Below are 26,288 nucleotides of genomic sequence, written 5' to 3' on the forward strand. Positions count from 1 at the left end.
AATTAATTTAGTGTCAAACTGCTAGTGCCAACAATATAGTTACCGTATTTCCTTGAATTGATGCCGGGTATATAGTAAGCGCCTGCCTAGAATTACTGCCGGGTCAAACTCGTTTCGAAAAATATTATTTTTATTAGCGCATGTCTAGAATTTCCACCGGGTCAAACTCGTTTCGCCAAATACTTAGCATACGCCTAGAATTTCCACCGGGTCAAACTCGTCACGTCCCGAGTGACACTTCACCTGTCATCATTTTCAAAATGGAGGAGGCGGATTTCAATAATTTGAAATCGCATAAAGGGAAGAAGATTAAGAGCTATTCAGTCCACTGAAAAAAATAACTCATAAGATTTATTTGAAAAAATTATTGTATTTGCACGCAAATGATTGAAGTCAAATTTAATGCTGCAATATCAAGTAACATTTATTACTTGCCACTATCAAGTACATTCTACTTACCATATAACATAACAGTTGTGAAGATTTTAAGTTAACAGTTACTTAATTATATCCAAGTTTTAAGTTATGTTCATTTAAACAAATTAAATAAAGTCTACTTGTTTTTCATCGGCAGGAACATAATTTTATATACCGTATTTACTTGAATAGCCGCCGGGGCACCAATTAATTTATAACCTCTTCTCACGCCTGCGCTTATCAATGGCATGCAGTAAAAAATTGGGTGTGGTAAAGTTATTAAAAAATTATTCTGCGGCCGCGGCCCAGTGGTTGGGGACCACTGCTCTACAACATGTCATCACGCCGACTTTTACACCATGCTGTCTGCGTGCCGGAAGGACGCACGCGTTTCGCTGCTTCTCATACGAGATTGCAATGCATACTTGGTCAACAGCCATACCTTTTACACTGACGGTTGTCATATAAACAACTTTAACATTCTTACTAATATGTGCCACACTCTGTGAACCCACACCAAACACATTTCTGGAGAACATCGACTCTGTAACAAATTATAAACGCAAGATAAAAATTACCCATAATGCCACCTTGCAGTGCTCTGTGAAGTGATCCTAATGACCGGAGCAGAGCCTGTTGTGCTGTGTGCATGCGTCGTCGTGCATGCGTTTCAAAACACTAGATTTTCAGAGTAAAGTTTATGTAATATTTTTAGGTTTATGTACGTACAACTATCATTTAAATAGTATGAGGAAACATAAGTAAAACTTACTCTTCCCCCATAATTCATGTATTACGTTAATACAATGTTTTATTTTACTTAAGAAACTCTACTTCTTACTGAATGTTAAAAATACTAGGTATGAATTATGACAGTTACTCTAATAGAGTTTACAGCACCAAAAAGTCACTTTTTTCAGTGAAGGATTTAAGGTCCAAGCTATTGAATATGCTAAAAAGAACAGTAAGCAGTTATGTTTTATTTGTATACCGTAGCTGCGTGTGTCAAATATGAGTCATTAAATGACTCCCGCCTCCTGGTGGTAGAGGGCGCTAGTGATCCTTCTTGCAACTACTCCGCTGCAGAAGAAGTGATAACAATAAGCAGCAAGAGTGAGAAGCTATCGTTTATTTTTTCCTCTCGCTTGCACTTTTAACATTGAGGATTACATATCTAAAATAAAACAGTTTTCTAAACTGGACTTTCAATCGAAGCAGGAGGTAATAAAGGACGATCTCCATCGAGACAGAGAGACTTTTAAAAACTGAAGAAAGATAAGGAAGACTTCTATAAACAAGTTAGCGACGCTTTTGATCAGAAGGAGCTGCGCATTGACTTTATTTATAAGTAAAGGTAAGACCATATTAGCGTTTTTTTTTTATTAAATGTGCTTTTCATGATGGTATCCTTACATCACACTCAAATTTATAAGCGCAGGCCTAAATTTACCACATGCCTTTGGTAGGCGCCGGATTGAGAAGAGCTTTTAAATTAATTAGCACCCCGCTAATTAATTCAAGGAAATACGGTGATTGGAGTTTCATCTCGTCCGCCTATTAAGTGCTCTAACAAAACATTCAAAAACCCCCAGCACTCCATTTACAGTCATGGTCAAAAGTTTACATACACTTGTAAAGAATATAATGTCATGGCTGTCTGGAGTGCCCTGCGATGAGGGCGACTTGTCCAGGGTGTAACACGCCTTCCGCCCGATTGTAGCTGAAATAGGCACCAGCACCCCCCGCGACCCGAAAGGGAATAAGCGGTAGAAAAATGGATGGATGGATGGCTGTCTGGAGTTTATATTAATATTAACTCTTATTTTTTTGTAGTTTGAAGTTTGGTTCTTTTATGAATTTATTATGGGTCTACTGAACATGTGACCAAATCTGCCCGGTCAAAAGTATACATACAGAAGTGAAGTGAAGTGAATTATATTTATATAGCGCTTTTCTCAAATGACTCAAAGCGCTTTACATAGTGAAACCCAATATATAAGTTCCATTTAAACCAGTGTGGGTGGCACTGGGAGCAGGTGGGTAAAGTGTCTTGCCCAAGGACACAACGGCAGTAACTAGGATGGCACAAGCGGGAATCGAACCTGCAACCCTCAAGTTGCTGGCACGACCACTCTACCAACCGAGCTACATGCAATAAGGCACTTTTGGTAGCCATCCACAAGCTTCTGGCAAACTTCTGGTGGGATTTTGTACCACTACTTTGGACAAAATTGGTGCAGTTCTGCTAAGTTTGTTGGTTTTCTGACATGGACTTGTTTCTTCAGCATTGTCCACACGTTTAAGTCAAGACTTTGGGAAGGCCATTCCAAAACCCAAATTTTAGCCCGATTCAGCCATTCCTTTACGACCTTTGATGTGTGTTTGGGGTCATTGTCCTGTTGGAACACCCAACCTCCGGGCTGATGATTTTAGGTTGTCCTTAATGAATTTGGATCTCATCCTTCTTTTTCATTGTTCCATTTACTCTCTGTAAAGAACCAGTCCCATTGGCAGCAAAACAGGCCCAGTGTTTTATTCTGGTTCCCGGATCACATCTCTAGTCCATGTTTTAATCCCTTTTTGTGTTTTGATCATTTCTGGACTCTTCCATTTCTATTTATTATTCTTTACAATAAAAAAAAAAAAAGATTACTTGAACATTGATTTAAATTGTCAGGAAAGAAGAGGAAGGAATTTAAAAGGTGAAAAGCGATATGTGTTTAAAATTCCTAAAATAATTTTTAAGGTTGTATATGTTCTCTAAAATTGTCTTTCTGAAAGTTATAAGAAACAAAGTCAAAATATAAATAAATGAATAAATGGGTTGTACTTGTATAGCGCTTTTCTACCTTCAAAGTACTCAAAGCGCTTTGACACTACTTCCACATTTACCCATTCACACACACATTCACACACTGATGGAGGGAGCTGCCATGCAAGGCGCTAACCATCAGGAGCAAGGGTGAAGTGTCTTGCTCAGGACACAACGGACATGACGAGGTTGGTTCCAGGTGGGATTTGAACCAGTGACCCTCGGGTTGCGCACGGCCACTTTCCCACTGCGCCACGCCGTCCCTAAAATGATAAATGGGTTGTACTTGTATAGCGCTTTTCTACCTTCAAGGTACTCAAAGCGCTTTGACACTACTTCCACATTCACCCATTCACACACACATTCACACACTGATGGAGGGAGCTGCCATGCAAGGCGCCAACCAGCACCCATCAGGAGCAAGGGTGAAGTGTCTTGCTCAGGACACAACGGACGTGACGAAGTTGGTACTAGGTGGGATTTGAACCAGGGACCCTCGGGTTGCGCACGGCCACTCTTCCACTGCGCCACGCCGTCCCAAATGAATTTATTCAAGCAAGTGAAGACCAAGTCTTTAAAATATTTTCTTGGATTTTCAAATTCTATTTGAGTTTTGTCTCTCTTAGAATTAAAAATGTTGAGCAAAGCGAGACCAGCTTGCTAGTAAATAAATACAGTGAGGCAGCTCACTGGTAAGTGCTGCTATTTGAGCTATTTTTAGAACAGGCCAGCGGGCGACTCATCTGGTCCTTACGGGCGACCTGGTGCCCGCGGGCACCGCGTTGGCGACCCCTGGTATAGAGAATGTTTAGTTTGTTGGAGGATTTTTGTTACGCTCGGGTCTCATTTTACTGCACGGATCTTTCTACCAAAATGCAGCAGGAACTCCATGGGCAATGTGAAGGTAAGACGATGATTTATTATCATAAATCTTTGAAAAAATACAAACAAGCGTGCCGATAACACAGGAAGCTAAGGCGAAACTTAGCACAGGAATCAAAAGATACACAAGCATAGGCACCAGAAGCAAGGTATACACAAACGTAACTTGTTGCTTACAGCAAACAAGACAACCAGCCCGATTGTGGAGAAAAAACTGGAATAAATACCTCTCTGATTAGTGCCCAGGAGCAGGTGAGCGTCCTGAACACTAATCAGAGGCAGGTGAAACTAATTTGCAGTCATGGCAACTAAACCACAAACCCAGGGGTGCTCAAAACAGAACTAAGGGAGTCAAACTAAAATAACACACGAGCCAGGCGACGGATCATAACAATTTTGATGTGTTTTTGGAGTGCTTTATAGGCAAAATAAATGAATACCAATTAGCTGATTTTTAACCACTTCGTACGAGTATTTTTTTTTTACTATTTAGAATGCATAGAAAATGGAAAGAGATGGGGATTTTAGATTTGGAATGATGGGTAAAATGTGCTCTAATGATTACCCCGAAAAGGACAAAAAAATGGATGGTTGGAAAATATATCATTCAAGCTATTTGTGTTCCACGTATTGTAGCATGTCTTCCAAAACAATATATTTAGCACCATCCACGAGGGGCACCACAAAAGTATGTTACAGTCATCGAAATTATTTTAAATTTGGAGGTTTTTCCACACAACCCGCAACCAAAAGCCATACATTTTCTGCCAGTAAAACTAAGACCATCCTTCAAATAAAACTTCATTAAACCACAACTTGATGAGGCTATATGTTATGAAACAAGCTATGTTATTGTGCGTGTAAGTTAGAATAAAATAGAAAATAAACATGTGTGTCTCCAATACAACAGCTCTTTGTTTTATCTTAGTAGACCCCGCCGTTCTCGGTTTAGCCTGCTGTGGTTTTATGTCCAATTCTCTTCCAAATCATATTAAATGAGCATTTTAGGATCTGTTAGCATCATTCAGTGTGTCTTAATAGTACAGTACAAAATGCTTTCTAGGCCAAATAAATTAACATGCATAATTGTACTGACTATATTTGACCAACAACCTCCATACTCAAACAATTGGAAGAGACATCTTAATGCTTATCTAATGTCTGTAATTACTCTTTTTTTTCTACAGTAGTTGGCATATATGAGATAATGCTCAGTCTAAATTGGCATGATTAATTGACGACTAATGTAATCTATATTTAGCTTTTCCAACATGCACTGGGGTTGTCCCTCCTCCTACTAAGTACTATCAATAAATTACATCGCATGAATCTCAATAAGTGGTTATGCTTTTGCAGTTCATACAACCATACCCATTTGAAATGTCATTTTTTACAGTTTGTTATCATCAATTGAAGCACAATAAAGTTCACTCTGCACAGGCAATGCTTAACAATTTGCCCAAATTACCAATCATATAACACAATATCAGCTATTGGAAAAGTGGTCTTTGAAAAAGTAATTTGATTACTGATTATTTATGTTAAAGTTAAAGTACCACTGATAGTCGCACACACACACTGGGTGTGGTGAAACTACCCTCTGCATATGACCTACTTTTGACAAAATAATAAAATGGAAAATGACAATATGTTACTGCATATGACGGAAGACTAAATTAGGAGTCTTTGTTTGTGTACTTACTGTCAAAGTTAGTAGTTGACGAACCCCAAGATGCAGAGAAGGAGAAAGCATTGAATGAGAAAACATGTTTTCATATACATAATACAACAAGAACAAACAAAAGGGTACTAACACAAAGCGTGCACGAGGCGGATAACAAACTCAAGGAACTTAGCATGGAAGCTAGCAAAAACAAAACCGAAAACAAAAGTCGTTACGTATCTAACGAAATATGGCTTACCGCTACGCTGCAAATACACGATACGACAGGTAGCAACGACAAGAGTGACATCGACAATACAGAAGTCACAGACAAGACAATACAATAAATCCAGCAGTGACTGGATGGGAAGAAAGGTCTGAATAGGAGCGGACTGATTGACAGCAGGTGTGGCCAGATGCCAATCAGCCGCCGCTAAGGGGGAACACAGTACTCAGGGATAAAGACAGGAAACCAACAAAATAAGAACGCTGACGGGAAACACTACACACACAGAGGAAACAAAGACAAATGCAGAGGAAAAAACTAAAACATAGTCAAAATGTCAGAGGCAAGCCTGACACTTACTAACAAAAGACAAGTTGTCTTGTATGTTCACAATTTTATTGAATGACAAACTTGCAATAAGAAACATATGTTTAATGTACCCTAATATATATATATATATATATATTTATATTTTTATTTTTTATTTTTATTTTTTTTAATTTGTTTTATTTATTTTTTTTTTAAATAAAGCCATAAAGCCAATAATGCAATTTTTATGGTCCCCTTCATTTAGAAAAATATCGAAAAGTATCAAAACAATTTTGGTACCGGTACCAAAATATTGGTATCGGGACAACATGATCCAGTTTAAGAAACTATTCAAACTCAAGGTGTTTACAAGGTACAAAGAACAGTCCTGATAAACAACTTGAACCTTACTTAAAATGGGATAATCTCACTGATCTCATAACTTACTTAACTATTTATTAAAAAGGACTGTTGTATTTGTTACACATTGATTTAAATTGTGTGACTAATTCAATTTTGTCAAATTGAGAGCAGGCAGTGAAAAACCTATTAGTAATTGCTATGTTCAAAAACAATAAACAAATAAAAAGATTATAAAATAAGGGTATTTTATTTCAACTAAGCAAAATTATCTGCCAATAGAATAAGAAAATGTTGGCTTGTCAAGATTTTCCAAAACAAGTACAATTAGCTAACCTCAATTAACCCAAAAATACCTTAAAATAAGTATATTTTTGACTAATAACAACTATGAGTATGTATTTTCTATTCTTTCATTGAAAATAAGAGAGCAAAGTCCATGTGGATGTCATCTGTTTTTATATGAGACACAATTGTGTCAAAGTCATGATGTTTTTTAAGTGCTTGAAGTAAGAAATTGTTACTCTAAAAATGTGTTTTATACTTGTGAGTGTTGATGACACAGCTTTGCAACACTTGATATTCTAGTTTCATGCATGTTTTACTCAATATAGGTCATAAAATCCCAACAACAAGCTGCAATATCTTACTGAGATCATTTAGGACCAAAACACTTAAAACAAGTAAAACACTCTAACATAAAATCTGCTTAGTGAGAAGAATTATCTTATCAGGCAGAAAATAAGCAAATATCACCCTTATTTGAGATATTTATTCTTTGATTTCAGTTTTTGCAGTGTGCTTCTTCCTCGTTGTAATGAGAAGTTGAACAAATGCATGTTCAAAATAAACTTAAAACACTGCAAAAAGTCAGTGTTCAAAAACTAGAAAAAAATACTGAAACGAGGGGAATTTTTTTGAACTAAGCAAACTTTTCTGCCAATAGAACAAGAAAATTTGGCTTGTCAAGACTTTCAAAAACAAGTAAAACTAAAGCGCATTTTTGAGTTTTTTATTTTTTATTTTTTTTATTTTATTAGATTGCAATTTTTGCCAGTCCTGATGTGTGTGTCCAGTTTGGTGAGTTTTGAAGCATTTTAATAGGGTCAAATTACAGCTCAAAGAGGCAAAAATGAAATTTTTTAGGAAATTTTAGATTTGAAGGGGTTTTTGCCAACTTCTTGTTATTTTTTGCTGAAGGAAATCAGTGTATGAAGTCTAGGTCTAAGTTAGACCTAGAGAGTTTTTTGTTTCATGTCTGTATGACATTCCTAACGGAAGTTACGCATATTTTTGTCTCTGTTTTTTCCTAGGGGGCGCTAGAGCGCAATTTTTATTTTTAGGGTTTGGTTTTTTTATTAAATGGCCATGTTTGCCTTACAAATGTGTGTGTAAAATTTGGTGAGTTTTGAGGCATGTTAAGGGGGTCAAATTACAGTGCGAAGGTGCAGAATAATAATAAAGAATAATAAAACCTTAGAAATACAATAGGGTCCTCTGTCCCAAAGGGACTTTCGGTCCCTAATTAGATAACCTCAATGAACCAAAAAATACCTTATATTCTCACTAATAACAAGTGCACTTTTCCTGGTGGAAAAAAATAGACCTTTTTGCTCAATATGTTAAAAAATATTTTTAAATTAAGTAAATGCTAGTGCCATTATCTTGACATAATGATTTTGTTTTTGTTATGCTTGAAGTAAGAAACTATTACTTTAAAAAAGTAGTTTTATACTTGTGAGTGTTGATGACAAAGCTTTGCAACAGTTGATATTCTAGTTTCCAGTATGTTTTACTCGATATAGTTCATAAGATCTCAGCAACAAGCTGTAATTTCTTACTGAGATAATTTTGGACCAAAACCCCTAAAACATGTAAAACACTCTAACATAAAATCTGTTTAGTGAGAAGAATTGTCTTATCAGACAGAAAATAAGCAAATATAACCCTTATTTGAGATATTTAATCTTAGTCAGATTTTAGTTTTTGCAGTGTAGAACAATAGACCTTGAATTATGAGGGTCCGTTAGGGACATTATTCAAAATTACCTCTTACTGGTAAGATGCTCTCATACATACAACTGAAATCCTTGCACACATACTACTAACATTGTTGTCTCTAGCACGCAATGTGTGTGCGTGAGAGTAAATTATTTCAGTTGTTTATGTGAGAGCATTTTAGTTGTTTATTTGAGGGCATTTCAGTAGTGTATGTGAGAGCATTTCAGTAGTGTTGTGAGAGCATTTCAGCAGTGTATGTAAGAGCATTTCAGCAGTGTATGTAAGAGCATTTCAGTAGTGTATGTGAGAGCATTTCAGTAGTGTATGTAAGAGCATTTCAGTAGTGTACATGTATGTAAGAGCATTTCAGTAGTGTATGTGAGAGCATGTCAGTAGTGTATGTGAGAGCATTTCTGTAGTGTGTCTACAGTAAGAGTGTTTCAGTAGTGTGTGTGGAATAAAACCATTCCAGTTGTTTATGTGAGAGCATTTCAGTAGTGTGTATAAGAGTGTTTCAGTACTGTGTATAAGAGTGTTTCAGTAGTGTGTGTGAGAGAAAAATATTTCAGTTGTTTATGTGAGAGCATGTCAGTAGTGTATGTAAGAGCATTTCAGTAGTGTATGTGAGAGCATTTCAGTAGTGTTTGTGAGAGCATTTCAGTAGTATATGTAAGAGCATTTCAGTAGTGTATGTGAGAGCATTTCAGTAGTGTATGTAAGAGCATTTCAGTAGTGTACATGTATGTAAGAGCATTTCAGTAGTGTATGAGAGAACATGTCAGTAGTGTATGTAAGAGCATTTCAGTAGTGTATGTGAGAGCATTTCAGTAGTGTGTATATAGTAAAAGTGTTTCAGTAATGTGTGGGGGATAAAAACATTCCAGTTGTTTATGTGAGAGCATTTCAGTAGTGTGTATAAGAGTGTTTCAATACTGTGTATAAGATTGTTTCAGTAGTGTGTGTGAGAGAAAAACATTTCAGTTATTTATGTGAGAGCATGTCAGTAGTGTATGTAAGAGCATTTCAGTAGTGTATGTGAGAGCATTTCAGTAGTGTTTGTGAGAGCATTGCATTAGTGTATGTATGAGCATTTCAGTAGTGTATGTGAGAGCATTTCAGTCGTGTGTATATAGTAAGAGTGTTTCAGTAGTGTGTGTGGGATAAAAACATTCCAGTTGTTTATGTGAGAGCATGTCAGTAGTGTTTGTGAGAGCATTTCATTAGTGTATGTAAGAACATTTCAGTAGTGTATATGAGAGCATTTCAGTAGTGTATGTAAGAGCATTTCAGTAGTGTACATGTATGTAAGAGCATTTCAGTAGTGTATGTCAATAGTGTATGTAATAGCATTTCAGTAATGTGTGTGAGAGCATTTCAGTAGTGTGTGTGAGATAAAAACATTCCAGTTGTTTATGTGAGAGCATTTAAGTAGTGTGTATAAGAATGTTTCAGTACTGTGTATAAGAGTGTTTCAGTAGTGTGTGTGAGAGAAAAACATTTCAGTTGTTTATGTGAGAGCATGTCAGTAGTGTATGTAAGAGCATTTCAGTAGTGTATGTGAGAGCATTTCAGTAGTGTTTGTGTGAGAGCATTTCAGTAGCGTATGTAAGAACATTTCAGTGGTGTATGTGAGAGCATTTCAGTAGTGTATGTAAGAGCATTTCAGTCGTGTACATGTATGTAAGAGCATTTCAGTCGTGTATGTCAGTAGTGTATCTAATAGCATTTCAGTAGTGTGTGTGAGAGCATTTCAGTAGTGTGTATACAGTAAGTGTTTCAGTAGTGTGTGTGAGATAAAAACATTCCAGTTGTTTATGTGAGAGCATTTCAGTAGTGTGTATAAGAACGTTTCAGTACTGTGTATAAGAGTGTTTCAGTAGTGTGTGTGAGAGAAACACATTTCAGTTTTTTATGTGAGAGCATGTCCGTAGTGTATGTAAGAGCATTTCAGTAGTGTATGTGAGAGCATTTCTGTAGTGTTTGTTTGAGCATTTCAGTAGTGTATGTAAGAGCATTTCAGTAGTGTATGTGAGAGCATTTCAGTAGTGTATGTAATAGCATTTTAGTAGTGTATGTGAGAGTATTTCAGTAGTGTGTATACAGTAAATGTTTCAGTAGTGTGTGTGAGATAAAACATTCCAGTTGTTTATGTGAGAGCATTTCAGTAGTGTGTATAAGAGTGTTTCAGTACTGTGTATAAGAGTGTTTCAGTAGTGTGTGAGAGAAAAACATTTCAGTTGTTTATGTGAGAGCATGTCAGTAGTGTATGTAAGAGCATTTCAGTAGTGTATGTGAGAGCATTTCAGTAGTTTTTGTGAGAGCATTTCATTAGTGTATGTAAGAACATTTCAGTAGTGTATGTGAGAGCATTCCAGTAGTGTATGTAAGAGCATTTCAGTAGTGTACATGTATGTAAGAGCATTTCAGTAGTGTATGTAATAGCATTTCAGTAGTGTGTGTGAGATAAAAACATTCCAGTTGTTTATGTGAGGGCATTTCAGTAGTGTGTATAAGAGTGTTTCAGTAGTGTGTGTGAGAGAAAAACATTTCAGTTGTTTATGTGAGAGCATTTCAGTAGTGTATGTAAGAGGTAATTCTGAATAATGTCCCTAACAACCCCTCATATTGAATTAACCTAACATGAATACTTATTTTTATTAAAAAAAAAACGAACAAAAAACATGAATAAAATTATCTCTTATAAGACATGTAGCGCTCAATATTGTGAGGCAGAATGCATTCAGAATCTCAAGGACCTAATCCATGCTCATAAAAAAGGTCCCATGTCTACTATTGGCCTCAGTTGTTATTCAGAGGCTGACAGACAATGCATGCTGTGACATTACAATCAAAAATCAAACCGGCGGCATGCAGCGATAAACAACTGTGAAATAAGACTACAGGAGCTTTCCATTGGATTTCTCTTAAGAGTACAGACAACTCCCCCTTGCAGTGTTTTATTGAGTTTGACATTTATGCTCTTTAAATAGTATTAATCATCTCTTGAGAGTTTCACCAACGGAAGCATGCGGACATCAGATACGTTTGGTGTTCACATCTCTCAATAGTGTGCTCTCAAATGTAGTCAAAACGATATGATTTATTTAAATCATGTCACAAGTGTATAAGCTTAATAAACACGCACCCTAAACCAAGTCAAAATGTAGAAAAAGGAGTCGGAAGCAAAGTTTAGTTCTTAAAACAGACGAGATGACAACATGATCAACAAACAAATGTTACATACCGTATTTCCTTGAATTGCCGCCAGGGAGCTAATTAATTTAAAACATCTTCTCACTCCGGCACTTACCAAAGGCATGCGGTAAATTTAGGCCTGAGCTTAAAATTTGAGTGTGATGTAAGGATACCTTCATAAAAAGCACATTTGATAAAAAAAAAAACGTTATTATGGTCTTACCTTTACTTATAAATGAAGTCCGTGCGCAGCTCCTTCTGATTAAAGCATCGATAACTTGTTTATAGAAGTCTTCCTTATCTTCCTTCGGTTTTAAAAGTCTATCTGTCTCGATGGAGATCTTCCTTTATTACCTCCTGCTTTGATTGAAAGTCCAGTTCAGAAAACAGTTTTATTTTAGATATGTAATCCTCCATGTTAAAATGCAAGCGAGTGGAAAAAAATAAACGATCGCTGCTCACTCTTGCTGCTTGTTGTCACTTCTTCTGCAGCCGAGTAGTCGCAAGAAGGATCCCTAGCGCCCTCTACCACCAGGAGGCGGGAGTCATTTAATGACTCATATTTGACACACGCAGCTACGGTATATAAATAAAACATAGCTGCTTACTGTTCTTTTTAGCATATTCAATAGCTTGGACATGAAATCCTACTGAATAGCTCTTAATCTTCTTCCCTTTATGCGATTTCAAATTATTGAAATTAGCCTCCTCCATTTTGAAAAGGATGACAGGTGAAGTATCACTCGTAACGTGACGAGTTTGACCCGGTGGAAATTCTAGACATGCGCTAATAAAAATAGTATTTTGTGAAACGAGTTTGACCCGGCAGTAATTCTAGGCAGGCGCATACTATATACCCGGCGGCAATTCAAGGAAATACGGTAAATGTATAACACATTTTATAATTGATTTTTGTCGACAAAATTGACAAATTGTCGCCCCTTACTCAATACTAGAATATTTCTTGACGCTTTTTGTTATACAGTCGTGATCAAAAGTTTATATACACTTGTAAAGAACATAATGTCATGGCTGTCTTGAGTTTACAATAATTTCTACAACTCTTATTTTTTTTGTGATAGAGTGATTGGAGCACATACTTGTTGGTCCCAAAAAACATTCATGAAGTTTGGTTCTTTTATGAATTTATTATGGGTCTACTGAAATTGAGACCACATCTGCTGGGTCAAAAGTATACATACAGCAATGATAATATTTGGTTACATGTCCCTTGGAAAGTTTCACTGCAATAAGGCACTTTTGGTAGCCATGCACAAGCTTCTTGCAAGCTTTTGGTTGGATTTTTGACCACTCTTCTTGACAAAATTGATGCAGTTCAGCTAAATTTGTTGGTTTTCTGACATGGACTTGTTTCTTCAGCATTGTCCACACCTTTAAGTCAGGACTTTGGGGTGGCCATTCTAAAACCTTAATTATAGCCTGAAGCACCAGTTCCATTGGCATCAAAACAGGCCCAAAGCATAATACTACCACCACCATGCTTAACGGTAGGTTTGGTGCTCCTGGGATTAAATGCCTCACGTTTTCTCCTCCAAACATATTGCTGGGTATTGTGGCCAAACAGCTCAATTTTTGTTTCATCTGACATTACATCGGCAAAGATAAGACCTTCTGGAGGAAAGTTCTGTGGTCAGAAGAAACACAAATTGAGCTGTTTGGCCACAATACGCATCAATATGTTTTGAGGAGAAAAGGTGAGGCCTTTTATCTCAAGAACACCAATCCTACCGCCAAGCATGGTGATGGTGGTAGTATGTATATGCTGTTTCTTAGAAAACTTAATTAACAATTAAACTTTTAATAATGTAAATACCTTTAGCAAGTAACTTTTAAGTTTACTTGTATTTCTGATGGTGTTACGTTTTTTTTTGTTTTTGGTTCACTTTGCTTTCTAAAATGCATACTTTCTTACCTCCGCCAAAAAGGTTATGTTTTCGCCAACGTTTTTTTGACTGTTTATTAGCAACATACCTTAAACAGTTGTTATTGGATTTTGATGACAGGTTTCGGAAATTTCCTCCAAAAAAACGTTATCTACTACGAACACTTTACTCCCAGTTTACGGAGTTCCGCTCCCCAACTAGCCTGTCCTGTGCTGTGCTGAGGATTCTGGGAGATGTTGTTGATTTCAAACCCACCCAATGATAAAGCGCCAGAAAAACAGGACACTCACAAATTTTTCGTTTTATACCGTAACACGTCACAAAACATTGTGAAAAATTTGACTTTTACAACCCAAATATTTACCAAGGTAGTTCAAGATCTGACTGATTTACTTTGCACTGTGTCCCTGTTAATGAAATACATGTTGTCAAAACACTAAAGTATCAAAAGTAACAATATTTTGATTTGAGAATCGATTGTTGAGCATAAAGATCTGGTATCGCCAATATCGATATTCCAGTACTCATTACTTTCTGTGTATTTGCCCTTGAGCAGAATGCAGCAGTTTCATCAGCAACCAGGACTACTTTCAGGTATTCTGTGGCATTTCAGATGTCGTTGACATATAAATTGAACCATTTTGTACCAAAAACTGACCCTTGTGCTACACCAGCCTCGCACATTGTTTCCTGTTTAAGTAGCTGTTCATCTAATTTAGTACCACACTCCTCATGCCGTATCGTTCTAATGCAGGGGTGTCAAACGTACGGCCCGAGGACCGGATCAGGCCCGCGAACAGGTTTTATTCGGCCCACGGGATGAGTTTGCTAAGTATAAAAATGAATAGGAAATTTTGGAATGAAAGAAACTGCCGTTCTAAATGTCTCCACTGGATGTCGCAATAGCAATTATTTGTATCTTTGTAGATGATGCTACATATGTACAAAATAAACTACATGATGTTAGAGCATGGGTGTCAAACTCTGGCCCGCCGTGTAATTTTATTTGGCCCTTGAGTCAATATCAATTTAGCATTGGAGCTGGCCCGCCGGTGTTATACAGCGCCGGTGCCGCTGTAACACAGCATTCACCGCTAATACTCATACTTGCTAACCCTCCTAATTTTCCCGGTAGACTCCCGAAGTTCAGTGCCCCTCCCGAAAATCTCCCGGGGCAACCATTCTCCCGAATTTCTACCGATTTCCACCTGGACAACTATATTGGGGGCGTGCATTTAAGGCACTGCCTTTAGCGTTCTCTACAACCTGTCGTCACGTCCGCTTTTCCTCTATACTAAAAGCGTGTCACATAATATTTGTGGCTTTTACACACACACACACACGCACAAGTGAATGCAACCCATACTTGGTCAACAGCCATACAGGTCACACTGAGGGTGGCCGTATAAAGAACTTTAGCACTGTTACAAATATGCGCCACACTGTGAACCCACACTAAACAAGAATGACAAACACATTTCAGGTGAACATTCGCACCGTAACACAACAGAACAAATACCCAGAACCCCTTGCAGCACTAACTCTTCCGGGAAACTTCCAGCAAACTGACCAATAATTAACATTTTATTCATGCATTTTCTCTTGCTACTTCAAGGCTTGAATGTTTGGTTCATTCATTATTGTTATTTTGTTTTCAAATGTGTTATTAGCCTGTGGAAAAAAAATCATATTTACCTCAGAAGATTGCAAATAGAAAAAAAGGCATAACATTTTTATTTAAATTGTATTTGATATGCCATTGATATTTTTTCAATTATTATTATTTGAAACTGGATTTTGCATGTCACTAAAGTTATATAAGCCTTGCTTGTTCAATATTTAATGCAAAACTTGTTTGGGTCCCTATTAAAAAGGTTAATTTGTTCAACCTTGGCCCGCGGCTTTGTTCCGTTTAAAATTTTGGCCCACTCTGTATTTGAGTTTGACACCCCTGTGTTAGTGACTCGGTCGAGGAAAATGATCATATTACATACATAAAATACTGTAATTGGATTTTGATGTAATATTTTCATCTTGATAAACATTATCACATAAATAACAATAAATAAAGTATGTATACTATCATACTTGCCAACCTTGAGACCTCCGATTTCGGGAGATGGGGCCGGGGGGCGTGGTTGGGGGCGTGGTTAAGAGGGGAGGAGTATATTTACAGCTGTTGTGTGCGCAGTTGTGCACTGCACTTTCTAAAGTAGATGGTATCGTCACATATGCATGATTGATTGATTGAAACTTTTATTAGTAGATTGCACAGTACAGTACATATTCCGTACAATTGACAGCTAAATGGTAACACCTCAATAACATTTTCAACTTGTTTAAGTTGGGGTCCACGTTAATCAATTCACGGTACAAATATATACTATCAGAATAATACAGTCATCACACAAGTTAATCATCATAGTATATATATTGAATTATTTACAATCCGGGCGCTGGGATGAGGAGATTTGGTTGATATCAGTACTTCAGTCATCAACAGTTGCATCAACAGAGAAATGGACATTAAAACAGTGTAGGTCTTACTTAGTAGGATATGTACAGCGAGCAGAGAACATAGTGAGTTTAGATAGCAAAAGAACAAGTATATACATTAGAAATACATTAGATTATTTACATTAGGTTATTTATAATCCGGGACCAATGGGATGTGAATTGGAGGAGGATTAGTAAAGGGTTAAAGTTGCCTGGAAGTGTTGTGGTGCATGTACAGTAGATGGCAGTATTGTCATGTTTAAGAGTATCACATGCTGTTTACGGCAGACAAACGTAAAGGTGACTGCTGTTGTTGTGTGTTGTTACTGCGCTGGGAGGACTTCATGAAACTGCCTAACAATAAACCCACATAAGAAACCAAGAACTCACCCTTGATCATTCTACAGTTATAACGTCATTGGGCAGACACGCTCTCGGACACGTCACTCAGCTCCTCATAGAGCTGGAGGAGGCGTGGCCTCCAGCTCCACCTGAATTTCCGGGAGATTTTCCGAAGAAAATTTGTCCCGGGAGGTTTTCGGGAGAGGCACTGAATTTCGCGAGTCTCCCGGAAAATCCGTGAGGGTTGGCAAGTATGTATACTATTAACAGCAAAACAGGTCATTGTAAAAAAACAAAACAACAATTTCTTCATGTGTCCCCCGATATTAAATGACTTTGACACCTCTGTTAATGTGTTCATTATATCAAAACCCTTTGTTATATACTGCGGATAAGCATGGCTACTGTTTTGGTTCAGTGGTATTTGGGAGTAAGACAAGATTTACCAAAGTGGACGGGACTCTCGCTGCTGTCTTGGATCCGCTTGAACTGAAGTCTGGCGGCTGTGTTGGAGCCACTATGGATTGAACTTTCACAGTATCATGTTAGACCCGCTCGACATCCATTGCTTTCGGTCCCCTAGAGGGGGGGGGTTGCCCACATCCCAGGTCCTCTCCAAGGTTTCTCATAGTCAGCATTGTCACTGGCGTCCCACTGGATGTGAATTCTCCCTGCCCACTGGGTGTGAGTTTTCCTTGCCCTTTTGTGGGTTCTTCCGAGGATGTTGTAGTCGTAATGATTTGTGCAGTCCTTTGAGACATTTGTGATTTGGGGCTATATAAATAAACATTGATTGATTGATTGATGTTGCATAACCACTTCAAACATCTTGGGTTTCAGCAGTTTGTTCTTCCTAACCAAGAGAAAATACATTGGGCCTATCAATACTATCCATCCATCCATCCATCATCTTCCGCTTATCCAAGGTCGGGTCGCGGGGGCAACAGCCTAAGCAGGGAAACCCAGACTTCCCTCTCCCCAGCCACTTCGTCTAGCTCTTCCCGGGGGATCCCGAGGCGTTCCCAGGCCAGCCGGGAGACATAGTCTTCCCAACCTGTCCTGGGTCTTCCCCGTGGCCTCCTACCGGTTGGACGTGCCCTAAACACCTCCCTAGGGAGGCGTTCGGGTGGCATCCTGACCAGATGCCCGAACCACCTCATCTGGCTCCTCTCGATGTGAAGGAGCAGCGGCTTTACTTTGAGTTCCTCCCGGATGGTAGAGCTTCTCACCCTATCTCTAAGGGAGAGCCCCGCCACACGACAGAGGAAACTCATTTCGGCCGCTTGTACCCGTGATCTTATCCTTTCGGTCATGACCCAAAGCTCATGACCATAGGTGAGGATGGGAACGTAGATCGACCGGTAAATTGAGAGCTTTGCCTTCCGGCTCAGCTCCTTCTTCACCACAACGGATCGGTACAACGTCCGCATTACTGAAGACGCCGCACCGATCCGCCTGTCGATCTCACGATCCACTCGTCCCTCACTCGTGAACAAGACTCCTAGGTACTTGAACTCCTCCACTTGGGGCAGGGTCTCCTCCCCAACCCGGAGATGGCATTCCACCCTTTTCCGGGCGAGAACCATGGACTCGGACTTGGAGGTGCTGATTCTCATTCCGGTCGCTTCACACTCGGCTGCGAACTGATCCAGCGAGAGCTGAAGATCCCGGTCAGATGAAGCCATCAGGACCACATCATCTGCAAAAAGCAGAGACCTAATCCTGCGGTTACCAAACCGGAACCCCTCAACGCCTTGACTGCGCCTAGAAATTCTGTCCATAAAAGTTATGAACAGAATCGGTGACGAAGGACAGCCTTGGCGGAGTCCAACCCTCACTGGAAATGTGTTCGACTTACTGCCGGCAATGCGGACCAAGCTCTGGCACTGATCGTACAGGGAGCGGACCGCCACAATAAGACAGTCCGATACTGAATATTACAATGTCATTGCTGTAATTGTTATCCTGCATTTTCTTGCTTAAGCAATTTTTTTTTTTTTAAAGGTAGACGTCATAATTGATGATCTGCTTAACCCTTACTGTCTTCTGGTCATGAGAAAACAAATTCTCCTGTAGACCAACAGCTCATGCCAGTAAAATAATAATAGTTCCAGTCTGACTTAAGTACCTCATGCGTGCCACCAGGGCTCTGATTGCCAATCATGTTGTTGTAGGGGGTCAGTAAGGTACGTGGACGTCAATTGTGTTTTTCCTTTGAACACAATCTAGTTTCGCCATTCGTGGGAATTGGTCAATCGCCAATTGGACTGTTCTCATTTAAAGTTCCCAGGTGGCAGCATGATCCATTAGATGTGAACGGACCAATGGTGTCTCTTCCAATTTCCAAGATTTTCTTGGAAATGACTCTCTTCCCAGCACAGACTCTCACCTCAACGCTTAACATTCCCACATCCACATATTGCACCTGAACCTCATTGTGCATCTCAGTGAACACCTTCAGTGCTGAGCAAACGCTGAAAGCTGTTTGCTTTTGGATCACAATAAAACTCCCAAACACGATTGCTATTTACAGTAAGAACAATAAGTCGTATCTCTCCTTCAATAATATGTAGTCGTGCATTATATCCGACAAAACCACCGGTTAAGTATAAACCAGTGGTTCTTAACCTTGTTGGAGGTACCGAACCCCCACCACTGTCATATGCAAACACTTTTTTAGTAAAAATATCTATATCTATATATATATATATATATATATGTATATATGTAGGTGTGGGAAAAATCACAAGACTACTTCATCTCTACAGAACTGTTTCATGAGGGGTTCCCTCAATCATCAGGAGATTTAATGAAAGCATTCACATACAATGGTTTATATAGGGCACAGAGTGGGTGGGTACAGGCAGGCGTAGGGTGTGGTGATTGGCTCATGTGTTACCTAGGAGGTGTTTCCGTCTGTGGCGGCATGTTGAAATGATTTCACTGCGCTTGTTGAGGGATGATAGATCTGGATGATATATAATAAACAGTTTCTCTTTTAAGCATAGGTTGCATCTTTTATTACCACTGTTGTAAGGTGTGCTGGATGCAAGGATTTGCCATGTTATTGAATATTCAACATTATTGTCTTTGAGGTTCCAAATGTGTTTGCTGAGTTCTGTAGAATTCCGCAAAGTCTGGTTTCTAAAGGAGGCGTTGTGATTATTCCATCTTGTTTTGAACGCTCCTTCGGTTAATCCTACGTACGTGTCGGATGTGTTAATGTCCTTGCGTGTTACCTTTGCTTGGTAAACGACTGATGTCTGTAAGCACCGTCCGTTGAGAGGGCAATCAGGTTTCTTGCGACAGTTACATTCCTTATTGGTTTCAGAGTCGTTTAGTCTGGGGGTAGGCAGTCCTTTTGCAATTGCTTTGTTGTGGTTTGAAATGAAATTTAATGTTGTTCTTGTTGAATATTTTTCTTAGGGTGTTGCCTTTGGGGAAGTGTTTGTCGATCAGAGTGAGGAACTTGCGGCCAATGTTGGTTGAGACGTTTTTGCTGAATGGCGGATTGTACCAGATGATGTTGTTTCGTTTTCTGCTCTTTTTTGGTTGGTTTCCTGGAGTGGGTTCATAGGTGAGGGTGAAGTTGTATCCGCTTTCATCAAGTGCTTTCTGGTACGGGGGGGTTGCTTGGTCGAATTCAGCTTTGCTAAATGACAGCATCGATAGCCTTTTATTAATTCCGGTAGGTATTCTTTTCGTGGTGGTGGGTGGGTGGTTGCTGTCATGTTACACGTATTGGAGTGTTGTGTTGGGTTTCGTGAATGGTTGGTAGCTGTTATTTCTCAGGTTGAAAGTGACGTCGAGGAAGTTGACGGTTTGCTTGTTGGCTTCAATCGTGATCCGTAGGCCGTTTTCTTTGAAGATTTGGCATATGCGCTTCTTGGTGTTCTCGCTGCTCCTTGGCGAGGCGCGGCACACTGCCAGTCCGTCATCACGGTAAATACCAAGGTTCAGGTTGAGGCTAGCAAGCTGGGAGAGGAGGAAACTCCCAACGAGTTCGCACGTTTCTGCTCCGTCAAAACTACTCCATAGTAATGTCAAATGTTGAATTGCTCCCACACCTACATATTGCGCTCTACCACGGTATCGAGCACTATTCTCTGGATAATCCAATCAAGACATATATATATATATATGTATATATATATTTTTTTTTCAAATTCAAGACAAAGTTGTATGTTTTTTTACTGGTGCACAAAATGAACTGTGCATGAACAACCAGAGGTGGGTAGTACATTTACTCCGTTACATCTACTTGAGTAACTTTTGGGATAAAATGTACTTCTAAGAGTAGTTTTAATGCAACATACTTTTACTTGAGTATATTTATAGAAAATAAACTACTTTTACTCCGCTCCATTTGGCAAAAAAATGGGTCACATTTGAGGCCAAAAATGTTTATGGGAACATCTGATCATGCCAACTCATACATTCGACATTTTACTTTCTTTATTTTTTCTTTGGAATTTCTGTTAAGTGTGTCTAAAAATATATGTTGCTTTTCAAAATGAATCGCGATTCTCTTTTGTAACGATTTTTAATCGATAAAAAAAAAAAATCCAACCTTTTTTTTTTTTAAATCTGTTGTGTCCTACCACTCATATTGTTGAAGGGAATTATATTCATATAGCGCTTTTCTCTAAGATGCCCAATCCGCTATACCTGCGGCCTTTTAGTGCTGTCCTAGTGGCTCTGTGCAGCATTTTTTAAAAATGATTGAAAATGGAAAAAGATGGGGGGAAAATAGAAGACAAACACAACAGTTTGTTTACATGTAAAATCTCCCACTCCTTCTCTGTCTCATTTTGTCCACAAAAAGTTTTATACTGTGTTTGAATGCACAAGTCAATAACATCGTTGAATGCACAAGTCAATAACATCATTGAATGCACAAGTCAATAACATCATTGGGGCGGTATAGCTCGGTTGGTAGAGCGGCCGTGCCAGCAACTTGAGGGTTGCAGGTTCGATTCCCGCTTCCGCAATCCTAGTCACTGCCGTTGTGTCCTTGGGCGAGACACTTTACCCACCTGCTCCCAGTGCCACCCACACTGGTTTAAATGTAAGTTAGATATTGGGTTTCACTATGTAAAGCGCTTTGAGTCACTAGAGAAAAAGCGCTGTATAAATATCATTCACTTCATTGAATGATGTTATTGACTTGTTGGAGTGCTAATCTGGCACATTTGGTCAGAGCATGAGTGCAAGCTAATCAATGCTATCATGCTATTTAGGCTAGCTGTATGTACATATTGCATTATTATGCCTCATTTGTAGCTCATTAAGTTAAGTTAAAGTACCAGTGATAGTTAAGTTAAAGTACCAGTGATAGTCACACACACAATAAGTGTGGTGAAATGTGTCCTCTGCAATTGACCCATCCCCTTGTTCACCCCCTGGGAGGTGAAGCGATCAGTGGGCAGCAGCAGTGGCCACACCCGCGAATCATTTTTGGTGATTTATACCCCGATTCCAACCCTTGATGCTGAGTACCAAGCAGGGAGGTAATGGGTCCCATTTTTTATAGTCTTTGGTATGACTCGGCCGGGGATGGAACTCACAAAGTACTCACAATCAATCAATCGAAGTTTGTTTATATAGACCTTAATCACAAGTGTCTCCTAGGGCTGCACAAGCCACTCAAATCCCACATCAGGGCAAGAAAAAACTCAACCAAATGGTGTACAAAGAGAAACCTTGAAGGGGACCCCTCCCTTAACTTTTAACAGTTGGCTCATTCAACCCTCACTATGCAGTCAATATTAGAATGTTGTAGTTCAGCATCATGCTCCCTTTGGCTCCGACAAAAACTGAGAGGCTCAAAGACAAACCGCGATGTTATCTCACGGTGAGTCAACCGATGCGGCTTCGTTTTCAGTTCCCGGCGGTACCTTCCCGGTATGAGGTCAGCAACACTGTGATAATTTCCCTCATTGTCAACAGGTTTATCTTGACGACCTCCCTGAAGGACGTACAAAAGCTTTTAAACGGCCTGTTCTAAAACGGGGGGAGAAAAAAACTAAAAATGTTTTCCTCCTCTCATTTTGAAACGCTCGATTAATATTTAAACACACACAAGCTAAAAGTGAGAAATGGTGCGTTCGTTTTTGCAACTCCCTCGGGGAGCCATGTGTTGAAGTGAAAAACTGTAACCATGGATATTTGCTGTCCCTCAACCACAAACACCAGCTATATGCAGGGTCTTAAAAAGTCTTAAATGCAATAATTTGAATCTAAGGCCTATAATCTCATAAAAGGTCTTAAATACGATTTTGAAAGGTATTAAACATCTATTGACGTTACTTTCATTTAAAACATGCATAAACTTCAATCTTGCTTTTTAAATGTTTGGATTTTTGAGGATGCTAAAACCATACTTGCCAACTTTGAGACCTCCGATTTCGGGAGGTGGGGAGTGGGGGGCGTAGTCGGGGGTGGAGCGGAGGCGTGGTTGGGGGCGTGATTTGGGCGGACCGTGGTTAAGAGGGGAGGAGTAGATTTACATCTACAATTCACCAACTCGAGTATATATATATATATATATATATATATATATATGTGTGTATGAAATACTTGACTTTCAGTGAATTCTAGCTATATATATATATTTTATTACATATATAAATAAAATAAATAGTTTAATTTTAGACGGCACCTATCAAATACACGGTAATAAAAACACAGTTGTTCTACTAACTTTACTGTGCTTGCTGGTTACTAAAAAAAAATAACAACAACACTTACCTTTCACTATTTGAGTAACCTTTGTTCTGCCATTTGCGTACTGGCGAGAGTCACTTGCCGTCAGGTGCGCAACACCACATAAATCGTTGGCCTATCAAAAAGCAACCCCATAAAGCTGTAGCCAACATTCACCAGGAGATGGCAACAGACAACATAGATGACTCTATTACAGACGGCGTCGCCATGGCTGTAACTTCCTTGTTCCTCTGCTTCGTCTCCTTGTGTGTGGAGTTTTTTTATTAAAATCCGTAGATGTTGTAAGGTGATTGGGCAGGCAAGCTGTTTATATAGTGGGAAAACGGACGTGAAAACAGGCTGTCCCCACTCAGGTCCACATGGAGCTGGAGGGGGCGTGTCCTCCAGCCCTGCTGAATTTCGGGAGAAAATTTCTTCCGGGAGGTTTTCGGGAGAGGCGCTGAATTTCGGGAGTCTCCCAGAAAATCCGGGAGGGTTGGCAAGTATGGCTAAAACGTAACGATAAAACGGAACTAAAGTAGGCTACCTGTAATGACCCATCAGAATTTATTAAGCACCTCCAGCTAGTGTGCTGTGAGCGCAGCGTTGTGTTGTTAGGATCGGAGGAAACTTAACGAAAGCCCACAATAAAGCCAAATGACTTGCACAAGATGGGTAAGTAAAAGTTCAACGGTTTGGTTGGTGTTGTTTACTTGAGTCATATTGCCATCATAGCACAGTCCACACATATCACTTATGTGTGACTGCCATCATATTGCAGTCTACACGTACACTATATTGCCAAAAGTATTTGGCCACCTGCATTGACTCACATATGAACTTGAAGTGCTTTCCCATTCCTAACCCATAGGGTTCAATATGATGTTGTTCCACCTTTTTGTAGCTATGACAGCTTCAACTATTTTGGGAAGGCTGTCCACAAGGTTGCGGAGTGTGTTTATGGACATTTTCGACTATTCTTCCAAAAGCGCGTTGGTGAGGTCACACACTGATGTTGGTTGAGAAGCCCTGGCTCTCAGTCTCCATTCTAATTCATCCCAAAGGTGTTCTATCGGGTTCAGGTCAGGACTCTGTGCAGGCCAGTCAAGTTCATCCACACCAGACTCTGTCATCCATTTCTTTATGGGCCTTGCTTTGTGCACTGGTGCACAGTCATATTGGAAGAACTGTTCCCACAAGTTTAGGAGCATGGAATTGTCCAAAAAGTTTTGGTATCGTGGAGCATTCAAAGTTCCTTTCACTGGAACTACCCCACATCATAATTCCTCCTCCACCAAACTCTTCCATTTTCTAATAATAAAGCCAAGAGCTGACCATAGAGTATTTAGGAGCGAGAGCGGCCCATTCTTTTACAAATGTTTGTACAAATAGTCTCCATGCCTAAGTGCTTTATTTTATACACCTGTTTCTGATTATTTAGATGGGTGGTCAACTACTTTTGACAATATAGTGTATCTCTTAAGTGTGACTGCCATCATATCGCAGTCTACACATATCTCTTACGTGTGACTGCCATCTTATCGCAGTCTACACGTATCTGTAATATTTGACTGTCATCTGCTAGTTAGACTTATCATTACACCATGTACCGAATAAAATTGCTTCGAGGTCGGTAAGCAAAACCAGAATTATACTGTACATTAGGCACACCTGGTTATAAGGCGCACTGTCGAGGATTTTAAGTGCGCCTTATAGTCCGGAAAATACGGTACTTACAATTCATCCTGGACCTCTGATTTTACTTTGTCGTTGTATTGTTTGTCCATATAGATGTGAAATGGTCTTACATTATTTTTAAGATGGTCTTAAAAAAGTCTTAAATTCGACACGTTGAAACCTGCAGACTGGAGATGCGCGGATAGGCAATTATATCATCCGCAACCGCATCACCAAAGTCGTCATCCGCCCGCCGTCCACCCGAAGCAACATTTTATCAGAACCGCAACCGCCCGCCACCCGCCCGTTGAAATACATCAGAAGTCGGCCACCTTTACCACTCAAAGAGCTATTTAAACCCGTTTCTAAGGGTAAAGATGACAATGGGAGCCGCTAACGTTCTCACGAATATCCAATGGTGTTCATCATGATGACAAGAATAAATGCGTGCTGTGAAGCCATTGCCTTTGACACCTTCAACAACATGTACAAACCGATTGATAGTCCAGCAACATGTTGTATTCAGCTTCTGCAATCACATGCACAAGATTGAACGGCATACTGGCTGACACAGAGTACACTGATGGTTATGATATAGACAATTTTTACACTCTTACTAATATGCGCCACGCTGTGAAACCACACCAAACAAGAATGACAAACACATTTCGGGAGAACATCCTCACAGTAACACAACATAAACGCAACACAACAAATATCCAGAATCCTTTGCATCCGTGACTATTCCTGAATATATTTTACACCCCCGCGCCCCCAACCCCACACACAGTGCTAGACTGCTTCATCCCAAGTGCAGGACTAATAGACTCAAGAACTCCTTTGTCCCACACGCCATTAGACTGTACAACTCCTCTCTGGGACGGGGGGCGGGGGGTACTAGGATGACAGAGGATGCAAAACAATAACAGTGCAATACGTTTTCATAACATGGTCACTACTGCCTACTTTGTCTTGTTATATTCTTATTTTACTGTTATATTGTTATTCCCATTGTTTTTATTCTTTTTGTAATATTTCTCTATTTTGTTTCCTTTTAAACCCCCATTATTTACTTTTTACTTTTATTTTAATTTTTTTTTTTTAATTGATCTTAACTCTGTACACTGCTGCTGGAATTTTAATTTTCCTGAAGGAACTCTCCTGAAGGAATCAATAAAGTACTATCTATCTATCTATCTATCTATCTATCTATCTATCTATCTATCTATCTATCTATCTATCTATCTATCTATCTATCTATCTATCTATCTATCTATCTATCTATCTATCACCTTACCG

General features: G+C 39.2%; 1 protein-coding gene across 1 annotated transcript in view; it reads left to right on the forward strand.

The window, feature by feature from the left end:
- luzp2 (leucine zipper protein 2) overlaps positions 1-26,288 on the forward strand; it is a 566,503-nt gene that overhangs the window by 333,072 nt on the left and 207,143 nt on the right. The window lies entirely within an intron of this gene.

The sequence above is a fragment of the Nerophis ophidion genome, linkage group LG25 (genome assembly GCF_033978795.1).
Source record: "Nerophis ophidion isolate RoL-2023_Sa linkage group LG25, RoL_Noph_v1.0, whole genome shotgun sequence".
In the NCBI taxonomy this organism is placed as follows: Eukaryota; Metazoa; Chordata; class Actinopteri; order Syngnathiformes; family Syngnathidae; genus Nerophis; species Nerophis ophidion.